The following is an 11,924-nucleotide window of genomic DNA, read 5'->3' as shown; positions in this document are numbered from 1 at the left end:
ATTTGCATGGGAAAGCTCCATGTGGTGCAAAAGCTCACCTCAACATTACCACCATCAGAGGCTTTCATGTTGTAGGATTAGGATGCTAATGTATTTCTCCATAAGTACACCATCCTCACCCACCGGAACTTCCTCAGACATGATGGTAAAGTGGACTTTTACAGAGCACCCAGTCTTGGGAATTCGAATAAAATTCTTTATCATACTATAGCCATCCAAAGAACTCTTGAGAGCAGTTGTTTCATTTTCTTATTTTTGGTCCTATTAACACAGTTGCTCTTACAAAAGTCCAAAATATGGGTTAAGTAAGTTTATTTAATTTATTGGTATTTATCTTTGAGAAATATCCACTTAAGCGACTCTTTTGACCTTACCTAAATTAAGTTATTCTGTCTCTTTCGTACAATTTATATCTCATTTAAATTTTTATTAAATAAAATAGTTTCAGCACACATCACGGTTACTCACCTTTAGAAGTTTGCTAATAAAATTCCAAACATCATTCTTACTTAACAATTGTGTAACTATCAGTATGTACTATCAATAAGTAAATATTTCCCATGTTCACAGGAATTTGCACAGTTGACACTTTTCTCTCGTTTACTCTATTCCAAATATCGATTAAATATTTGATAACTGAGAAACAGCGAGATAGAGCAATTGATATTGACGAGGTTACGAGCTAAGCATGGTTATTTTTAACTTTGCGTCTTCGCTTCAGTAAATAGCGAAGGGATCTAAAAATAATTACTGTTCGTGTTTATTCAGATGCTGATGCTGAGATGAGATAGATGTGGTTCCATGGTGTAATGGTTAGCACTCTGGACTCTGAATCCAGCGATCCGAGTTCAAATCTCGGTGGGACCTTCTTTTTATAGAAAGACCTTAAGCTCATCATCATTGGCTTAAGTAGTGGTTGATTCAAGAAACCTTCAATTGAAGAAACAAGTCACAATATCGTTTCATCACTTTTCTTTTCATTTCAGCAATGAAATAAATATGCGTTTTAAAACCAAAAACAATAAAAAAATTAAATTTATTAAAATATGTTAAGTGTTTAATTTTAAAATTTAACCAATCACCACAATATGGGCTTTATTTTTATTGATTCAGAAAATTTAATAGGGTAGTGGCACCACATTTTGCTCTATACTACTCAATAATACTAAATTGATTTTTTTGTCATTTCTCAGTATTTTAGAATTGGAAATCACAGTATTTGATCAATGTTTATGTATTGCAATCCTCAAATATTCAATTAAAAAAAAACACCAATTTCATAAAAGTACACTTAAATACGGCAATAGACTTAAATGAAGCCACTTTTCTAATATGATCTGTAGAACTAAAGCTTAACCATATGGAATCAAACTGTTCTAATTGCTGATTAATCAGTCGTAATTTTCTAGAAAAATAGATCTTAGGATTGGATTATTAAAATAAAATAATCTATTGAATTCTAAAAACAAACTATGAAATTGATAGCTATTTAACACTAAACCTACCGACCGTTTTTGGTCGTCTTTTGGTCAAATGACAAACCGCGGTAGGATAGGATACTCAACAAATTTATCTTGGAAAAGAGCAAAAAATAAAAATTTAAACACTGAGAAATATATTACATGCATATTTTAAGAAATTCATAAAGTTTGATAGTGACATTGTACCGTTTAAATATCGTCGGTTGCGGCTACCTCTGTCGTATCTGCATTTGTTTTGTATCTGCATTCGGAACAAGCTACAATACAGGCGTCCCCTCTTGCGTGAAATGCTGATTCGAAAGAAATGCAGATACGACAGAGGTAGCCGCAACCGACGATATGTGTTAATTTTAAACCGGTCAATTTGACCGGGTCTTTGGTACGTTTAGTGTTAAGATTTTGAGATCTTCGAGAACTGGTCTAAAGCTCTAGATCTGAAGACCGCTAAAAAGGTTGCGATCTTTTTAAACATAGGGGAAGGGTTTGCATGTTCATAGTATTGCAGCTGAGTAAAAGTTTATTTTTTCGAAGTTACTAAATAAATCTCATCCATGGCCATATATTCTAATAAATAGTCCAGTATTTTCACATTTCTTGACAAACTTGGAAATCATAAATTACAATTTTGATGTGGAAGATTTTATACATTTTTTTCACAATTCAAGTGTCTTTTCGAAAAAACAAATATTACAAGTTGTAGAGGGTTTATCAGAGTTATTATTTACCGTGAAAATCTTTGTCTCAAACATTTGCATATTATACATCTTTTCACGAATATCTCGAAGAAAAACTTTAGCTGACATGATAACTTCTTTTCGATAGTATCGATTGTCGATTTTAAAAAATGTATTTTTGGTAGCTAATACAAATATTTATCAACAGCCACATTCTTTTAAGAATACCACGATAAATGACCTAACAAAGCGTAATAAATCGTCATTCACTTAATTCAAAAGATACATTTTTTATCGATAATATCGAAAAGTTATCATTCCACCCCTGCACTTCCACAGCAAAATGAGACTTTGTTTTGCTTCTGTCAAATCAAACATTAAGCCCAAATCTGCTTATAGTAGATGTGATTCTGTCACTGCCACTTCGATACATTTTGAGCATTTCTCATCCAATTTAGGGTCGAAGAAACACCTCTTCGACAGGGAACTCCTATTGACACTTTTGTCAAAATGATGAAATTTATATTTAATGCATCCAATAAAATCTAAGTAATTATAAAGTTTTTTCATTAATCTGCATTTTTCGATAAGGATAAGTGTTCAAATTTCGTATACCAAATGGTACAGAGGGTGTCAATAAGTTCTGATACGAATTCTTAAAGTGTCAATAGATGTTCCTTTCACTCTACCTTGTTTTCAAGCGGAATTTTCCATATTTCATGTGAATTGGTCACTCTTTGGTAATTTTCAGAATCAGTGATGTTCAAAAGATGTTCTGTAAAACAGATTGGAGGTATTAGAGAAAATTCGAGGATTACAATAGCTTGGATTATGAGAGAACCACACCTAACCAAGCACTTAATTGATTGTCAGAATGCAGTGCAAAAATGGTTTTCCAAATGTCACAAAAACATATGTCAGAAAAATAGCCTATAATTGATTTTTTTAACGCATGATATCTCCTACAAACGGCGACAGCAAGTAGATGAAAGTTCCATCTAAACAGTGATGTGCAAATTATTGTATCCAGTGTAATGTCTACGGTGAAAATGAGACATTACATAGGTGGAAAAATGTTGTACGAAGCTGAGCAAATCGGAGCAGATTTTGTGAGATAGAATTAATGAACTTAATAAGTATGAGATTTTTTTTACATAGTAGTATAATTTATTCGATTTGTTTGGCGTTCAGTAAAAAATCTAAAATTTTGGACATGATTTTCCTTACGAAGCTGGACATGCTCGCCTTATACGCGTATGTCTATTAGTAAGATTTTCTAAAAGTTTAAATCCGTTTTACAAAAAATTACACTGTGCAACAGCCAAAAATGGGATGGAAAATAATGAGTAGTTTCTTGTTCCTTGGTATGTCGTGAATATTTCTCCCGAAGAAACTTGTGGTCCATCACGTCAAGTTTCTGAAATATCTTAAGAAAAAGATCTTTAAGAAATTTTTCGAAATATTTGAAAAAAGTTGTTTATAATCAATAACGGTACATCCTAGGATGTTGGTATCAAAGGATAACTTAAGGATGTGTAGAGGAGGATTCAAGGACATTTTTCCTGGAACATCACATATCCCTATACCTTCATTCTTTAGATTTGTTTCATAAACTCTTAAATATCCTCCAAATCCGTGAAAAGGATTCGTGGGACGACTTGAATCCTTTACAAAAATTCTCTCCTAAATATCATAGGGTCGTAAAATATACCGTTATCCAGAAATTACGTATTTGAATGACTTATGAACCACAGAATTTTCTCTCAAAAATTCATTATTTTCATATCTTGACAACATGCGCTATAAGCCAATAAGACCTCGATATGGCATCGATCGGGCTCAAATTTTAATATGTTTTAGCTGGGTCTTAGATCTTTCGATCAATATCAAACTTAAGATCCCCCGCCCGACCCCCCGGACCCGAGCTATATTGGTCCAAAAAAAATCTTCAAATGGCCATAACTCCGGTTCTAATTGTCAGAATTTAAAAAGTGAGTGCGTTTTGGAAAGCTCTCGTGAAATGCCACTTCTCTTTCTAACATTCCAAGTTCATAAAACTACCGCTAGGGGCGCTATTATCAAAATGGAGGTTTTTCAATTTTCTAAATCAAATAACTCAAAAATTAGTTTGTGCATCGGGCTGAAATTTTAGTATATTGTAGCCGCAGATTATGCCTATCAAACAAAAAAATACTTAAATCGATCAATAACCCCCAACCCGAGCTATAAGGGGTCAAAGTTCGAATATTGACCGGCTTATATCTCCGGTTCTAATTAACATTTTGACCTAAATTTTGGTGTTTTAGTTTTGTCTCGATGAGCACTTTCAGATGAAAGTTCAAAAAGTCACCACAGGTGGCGCTACGATAGCGTCAAAATTCAGCAAAATTTAAACTAATTTTTCTCAAAAATTCCTTTGTGCAAGTTAATCAAATTTTAGAATGCTGTAGTCTAGTAGAATACTAGTACATCAGAATAACTAGCAGAACATTAGAATAACTAGCAATCTACTTGATGTGAGACTGTTTGGCGCTTTACTGCTTTATCGAATAATTTTAAGTTCTTTTGTGTTCTTCATCATATTCTTGAATGCGGGATATTGATGAAAAAAAAATTGGTAAGGAAAATGCATGACGTGCGAGAAATCATTTCATTTCAATTTTTTTTCTTACATGGGGTATTCCTCAAAATTTAATACGTTTAGAATTTCAATGCCAAACTGATAGAAGGCGTGGCTTATATTTTATGGTTGCACCGGTTACACACACTACGGAATTTTTAAGACAGGCTTTCCCCTTAAGTAATGCAACAAAAATCTTAATAAAAAAATGTCTTAGTTCTAAATTGTATACACAAACTAGTTTTATTTAAATATCTAGCATTTAAATAATAATATGAATACAACCTTCTTTCTCAATATGTTTCTTTTTTCATTCAATATTTTAGGGAACCAATTTTTTTTTAAATTCATACTTGAGACTCTGTTATCATCAGTTAAAATTACATTACAAATTCATCCTAAGCTTAAACTTTCCATTAGCAGTTATAAATCTTTGGGTTTGAGAGAGTGCAAAAAAAGAGTTATGGTCATTAATTTGAGTATAAAAGCGAGAAAATGGATATCCATAAAATAGGAACGCCTTTCAGACCACTTTTCGATATAGAACAGAGTGTTGGATAGATGATGGAGAAAAATTCTGATAAAATACACTTGACTTTATATATATTCACCATCTATTCCATTTCCATCCGCATAAAAGCCCCTCAACTGGAAGGATGGTGTGCTGATAAAGGAGATAAATTCCAGGCAATTTGTTCATCCCTCAATCGCACAAATTCACGCCCATCCATCAATATTGAGATTTCGATGAAAAATCTGAGTTATGGGGTGAGGGGTGAATTTTTTTTAATACAAAATATTTTTTTTTCGTTTAACAGTGTCAGCGGAAAAAGCCTCCCACATCAAACCCAACTGTCACTTTCCATCCCCTTGGGTGTTCCGGTGTGAGCGCGGCATCACGTAATACCTGCCTTGGGGTGTTTTTAATGGTCCTCTTCAGCCTCAAGGCTCTGGGTGCCGGGAAAGCTTTTAAGGGGTGGGAAAAGACAATAAAGTTTCCCACTGACGACACACATAAAAATCAATGACAAAAGAGAAAATCTTGTCTCACCCACCACTGACATTTATGTGCATCACGCCTTAGCAACTTTTACATCCCTGAACTAAATAAAACACTTCGACAACGACACTCTGATACATAGTAAATACAAAAAAATATAAATTCTATTTCACTATAAATAGAAAATTTATCTCGTGCCATATACAATTAGATGTGGAACTAAAAACATAGCTCCTCAACATCTAAATATAGAGAGGGAAATAATTAACTATTTGTTGCACAATCTTGAAAGATAACAGCCTTATTTGACTTTCCTAAGGAGGTTGAGTGAATTGGAATTATAACATAAGTCTTTTTAATCTAGAACTAGAGATTTGAAAACGTAATACGATAAGCTGATCCAGATGAACACAGAAGCAGTTTTAATTTTTTGCATTCAAAGGAATGAGGTAAAACCTTTATGTTACTAAAGCAAATACTCCCTAAAATCATTAACTTCATTCCGCTTTGTATTTCAATTTTCTTACAATTTATTTCATAAAGTTGCATAAAAATCAAACTTCTTAGAACGCCATTTTTTCACCAGTTTCCTGAAGCTTTACTTTTATCCTTCAAAGATTACCCATTAACATAATTGTAATAATTCACTAATGGTTAGTAAACTATCAAGCTTTGTATTAATTTTAAGATGTTTCTGATAATTTTAATTTTGATTCTGAAAATAGGGTTAAGTATACTGTTAAGTGTGCTAATCCGGGCGCTTCACTATGTGGATCGTTATGACTACGCTAACTAGATAAAATCCACTTAAAATAATATTTCTATTTTTATTTCCGTAACATAGACACTACAGTATCATAATATAACAATTCAACTTTGAGAAAAAGCAAAAATAATATTTTTATCCATTAAATAAGTTAGTGTAACCGACTCATTTCAAACTTGTTCCAGCTGAGTTTTGTACTAAAAACTTTCTTTCAGAGATATTTGCGCTAATGACAGCTGGCTGATTCAAAACATTTATTATTTTTTTCCTTGTGAAAAAATATTTTAAATCGAAAGGTTTAATTAAAACTGAAGTGCAATCGTTCCCCTATACAAGATGAGTAAATAGATTTTCATGAAGTAATAATATTTCATAAAGAAATTAATTAATTTGCGGCTGTTTACATTTTGCTCTAAAACGGGCGCTTCGTAAATTAATATTTCTTTTCGGGAATCGCATTGTTCAGCACTGTTTTACTATTTCAAATGCCGAAGGGAACAAAGAAAAAGAATCCTGAGAACAAACCTTATTCTAAGAAAGATCTAAAGAATGCATTGAATTGTGTACGAGATGGTTCTACCATAACCTATGCATCCAAAACATTTTGATGTACCAAGGGTGACATTGTGCAACAAATTGACTGACAGATACCTGAAAGAGTGGCCTAATGGCAGACCAACGCCGCTTACAAAAAAACAAGAACAAGAACTTGTCATATGGATCCTGTTATGTGCGGATGGTTGGTATCCCATTGGCAAGGAACACATTCTGGACCGCGTCAAAATCATCTGCGAGACCTTCAAAATTCCAAACTATTTTCTAGATGGAAGGCCTAGAGGTGTTTGGTTCAGGAATTTTCTCAAGCGTCATCCAGAGCTCCAGTATACTCAAGGCAAAGTCCTTCTCATTGGAAAGGACTGTGGTTACTGTTGAAGATCTCACGGAATGGTTTCAGAATTGTCGAGAATATTCTTGTAAATTGAGTGATCCAATTAAAAGACCATTTGAAGAAATTAGCGAATAGGCGATCCACGCTATAGTGAACGCTAACTTATTTCAGTATTATCATTATTTTACAAATTTTCTTTAATATTTTTGATAATTTTTTATATTATGTTTCTGAATGAAACAGTGAATAATTCTATGGATTTTGAAGAAGTAAAAAGGAATTTCATCAGTCTAAAAACAATCGTTTAATTAAGCACTCTACGGAAAACAATTCGCTTATCGCATTTTATTATAGGCGAAAGTACTCTCTCTTCGAACTTCATACCTTCGGATAATGTGAATTTTCTTTTACTTTTTCTAAAAGACTTGCATACAATTATCAAATAATTATCAATAATTGATGATAACCTATCGAATATTTAGTAGAAATGTGTAAGTCTCTTAGGAGAAATGAAAGAAAATTCACATTATTCGAAGGCATGAACATTCGAAGGGAGAGTACTTTCCCCTAGTAATTCAATTGGTGGTCGAAAAAGAACTTTTTAGACCGACTTGATGCTTGCAAGTCTTTGCTAAAATATAACGAAATCGACTTATTTTTGAAACGAATGATAACTGGCGATAAAGAATGGTTCATATACGAGAACAGAAGGCGGAAAATCACGGTCCAAGCGTGATAAGCCAACCTAAACAATCACTATGCCCGGATTAATGGCGAAAAAGGTGTTAGGGGAAAGTACTCTCCCTTCGAACGTTAATGCCTTCGAATAATGTGAATTTCTCTTACTTTTCCTATAAGAGATTTCCACATAATTGTCACATAATTAACAATAATTAATAATAACTAACTGATATTTAATAGAAATGTTTAAGGCTCTTAAGAAAACTTAAAGAAAATTAACATTATTCGAAGGCATGAACGTTCGAAGGGAGAGTACTTTCCCCTATAGTCTAAATCTGGCACCAACCGATTATCACCTTTTTAAGCATTTGCAAAATTTTCTTGATGGCACAAAACTTCTCTCAAAAAAGATTTGTAAAAATGAGCTAGTCAAGTTTATCACCAGTAGGGCTGAGAACTTCTTAGATCGTAGAATTATGAAATTACCTTAAAAATCGATAAAACTTGACAAACAAAACTGTGCATATTTTATCTAAATCGGAAGATCTTAACTATTCTAATTTTATATCTAAAATTAAGCTTAAAAATGCTCAAGAATACCTACTTGACCTATTACTTCATGATATCTACGGCACACATACTGAGTGTTATAGCCTTAACATGTACCTGTACCCTACTGTTTACTTACAAGGTATAAATATATATTTTGTAAGTTTTGAATTATAGAATAAATTCTTGAAATCACTTAATTTTAAAGAAAATTTTCCAGGAACAACTATTAATGGCATTTCAAAAAAATAGCAGTAGAATTGGTAGTAGCTTTTATTACCTTAATGAAAAACCCCTTTTATATTACCAAATGGGTGGAAAATAAATTTTACTGCACCGAGTGTTCTTTGACGATGTAGTACAACGTTGAAGTAAATTGGAAATGTCTGGTTCGACCACAAATTTCAATTGTCTTTCTATTCCCAACGAATGCGGTGCGGAATTTCCCAAATTAATTCTCAATTTATACGTTTGTCTTTTCTTTTCTTCTAAGTGCGTCAAGACATTACTAGTGACTTTGAAATTTCCTACCAAGTCGCTCGTGGGTCTTCATGGTATATATTCCAATTTTTTGGCACGAAGAACCATTTATTTTAGCTGCCTGAGCGGTGTTGACATTTTGTGAATTACCACCGCCAGTCAAGAAATAACTTAACCCAAGTTGAGGAGGGTGCCTTCCAGTGTCTTTGCATTCGGCACCAGCTTCTGCCACTTCTCAATTGAATTCTTTCTCTGGAGATGTTCTTTGTGGTGACGAGGGGGGGAGGGTGAGGTGGAAAGTGAAGGCAGAGGCAGGAGAAATGATGTACATCGTGTCTCTGCGGTGAAGTTTTCCCATTTTCCTCAATATTCTTGATGATTTATTCTCCACCATCTTTCATAATTTCCACCCAGGCATATCTCCTGTCCTCTCCCTAGTGTTCTTTTTGCTCAGGACACTCCTTAACGGGTGTCACATTTCAAAATCACCGCACCAAATCGATTTTCAGCACATCAACACTCTTTCCCATAAGGCTGCACTTTCGGCTAAGAAGCCTGAGAAATGGGGAGGATGGGTAGATTGATGCTAAGCCTTGGAAAATAATTAATGGAATGATGGCTGAGACGATGAGGAAAGTCACTTGGGAAATCTTCTAAGAGGATGCTCCTCAGAAGGAGAGCTGTAATTATTAAACTAATTACATTTCTGGCATCCAAGTTTCATCATTTAGACTCCCATGTCGCACATGTCGAAGCTCATGAGTCGTCGAGGTTAACAATGTGCTAGTGTTTAATGGGTATAATCGGATTCCTCTATTATTTCCGCAACTTTTCACTTTCTTCTCAGCCATTTCCCAGCTCATAGCAAGAATCGCGGGTGTTATGGATGTCTCTCTATTTAATTAAACATACTCTTTTCACCAACCGCTCGCAGACATTTCTTCAATGTGATGCCTTTTATGCCATCAGCAAACTTAGCGTCAAAGGGGATTAGCTCTTGCAAAATTTACAGCAGTACCCTTGCCAATACCAAAAGTCAAGGATATTTAACAGTATTTTGAAAAGTGTAGAAAAATTCAAATGAACGAAATTTAGTAAAGAAATATTTATTTATTTATAACATTGAAAGAACAATATTTTTTTAAGAATTTGAATACAACAACATTTTATGTGGCCATTGCTGTCTTGCCATCAACATCAACATCCAGGACAAAACGATAAAAATTACGATAATGCAACAGATTCAGAGAACAAAACTTTCAAACCACTTGTGACAATAAGGTCATATTGTGCATAATGATAGTTTGTTATATTGGTTAAAAGTTCATTAAAGCATTTTTAAAAATATTCTATGATACTTTTTTAATCCGCAAAAGTGCTCAAACGTGAGCATTTTGCGAATAATTTATTTTGCTGAGAAGGTGGAAGCCGCTATCGTTAGGGCTTTTAAAAACGTGATTACCTAAACGGCATTTTTAAGGAAGAATAGTGTCAGGTTAAGGTTCTCTGGATCTGAAAACGAGTCTTGTGACAGTCCTCAGAACGTTGGATTACAGAAAGTGGGGAATACTATGTTGGTTAATCTGTGGTAAAATTACCCTTGAATATAACCCTAGTTTTACCCGACGATAACTCGTATTTCTTGTCCACAAATGATTACTTGTTAATTGTAAGCCGCCTTTTAGCTAGTCAAACTTTTCATTTTCGAGTACAGAGATACTAGTAGCATTTTGAAAGGCTTTAGTAGAGGTCTAAAAAAAAGTTGCAAAATCCGCATCATCATTGCAGACAAGCGATCTATGAGATGTACAGGTCGCAATCATGAAACGAAAATAAAGCCTTAATAATCCCGAAAAGGAAAAGATTTCATCGATCCTCAAAAAAAGTTATCCTCGATCGAACGAAGGAGTAAATTCGCTTTGACGTTAATGGGCAGTTGAAAAACTTCGTCCTTTCTGATAAGGAAATTTTTCAATTGAGGAGTTTCAAAAACAAAATGATTATGTAATAAATAATGATGATGAACTGGCGTAATGTACTTTCACAGTACTATACAATGGACTTTTCGACTTTCTCTAATAAAGAAACTGTTTTCATCTTAATAGAATTACCCTTTTCACTTGGTGAACACCGGAAAAGTCCCTGTGAAAAATAATTGTGTCTACCTGAAGAGAATATTTTACAATAATTTAGTCACTCCAATGGTTACCGGAATCAGGAATCACCGTTTTGGAAGGTCTGGACTTCCGTGACGGCAAATTATCGCTTTCCACTGCAGTGGGATTTTTGGGCTGAAGGGTTAAAATAAATGCTAATGTGGCGATAAGCGTGATAAGCGGCCTAAACGATCACTAAGCCCGGATTAATGGCGTAAAAGGTGTTCCTATTCATTGAAATATTTATCAGACTCATTCAAACATTTCTTGTACAAATTATACGCAATGAAAAATTTTATTTAGTGGCTAATTCTACCCCGGTCTCCCCTATTGATATTTACTGAAGGCACAATAATAATTATTTGACATATTTATTTTCTAAAAAAAAAGAAACTGATGGCAAAATATTCCAGCCTTGCGAAAATCTGGAACTTATAATTTAGTTGCTATCCCCCAAAAGCATTTTCTATTTTTTTATGTATACAAAGTTCTTTGCAGGTCTAACTCATGGAAAAACGTCATGGTTACAAGCTCGAGGGTTTGCAATTGAATGTCAGATAAAAAATAGTTATTGGTTCATGATTCTCTCTCTCTCTCTCTCTCTCGGTAGAGTTCGAGCTATAAAAAG

At 33.9% G+C, this 11,924-nt stretch overlaps 1 protein-coding gene and 1 non-coding gene across 2 annotated transcripts in view; one reads left to right on the top strand and one right to left on the bottom strand.

The window, feature by feature from the left end:
• LOC129805729 (peroxiredoxin 1-like) overlaps positions 1-11,924 on the bottom strand; it is a 345,084-nt gene that overhangs the window by 293,590 nt on the left and 39,570 nt on the right. The gene's annotated exons all lie outside the window — the stretch shown is intronic.
• On the top strand, positions 796-867 carry Trnaq-cug (transfer RNA glutamine (anticodon CUG)). Its single transcript has one exon. It is a non-coding gene; the product is annotated as a tRNA-Gln (tRNA).

Source organism: Phlebotomus papatasi, chromosome 3 (genome assembly GCF_024763615.1).
Source record: "Phlebotomus papatasi isolate M1 chromosome 3, Ppap_2.1, whole genome shotgun sequence".
Lineage (NCBI taxonomy): Eukaryota > Metazoa > Arthropoda > Insecta > Diptera > Psychodidae > Phlebotomus > Phlebotomus papatasi.
The sequence above is the reverse complement of the archived record's forward strand: the minus strand, read 5'-3'. Positions and strand labels throughout refer to the sequence as shown.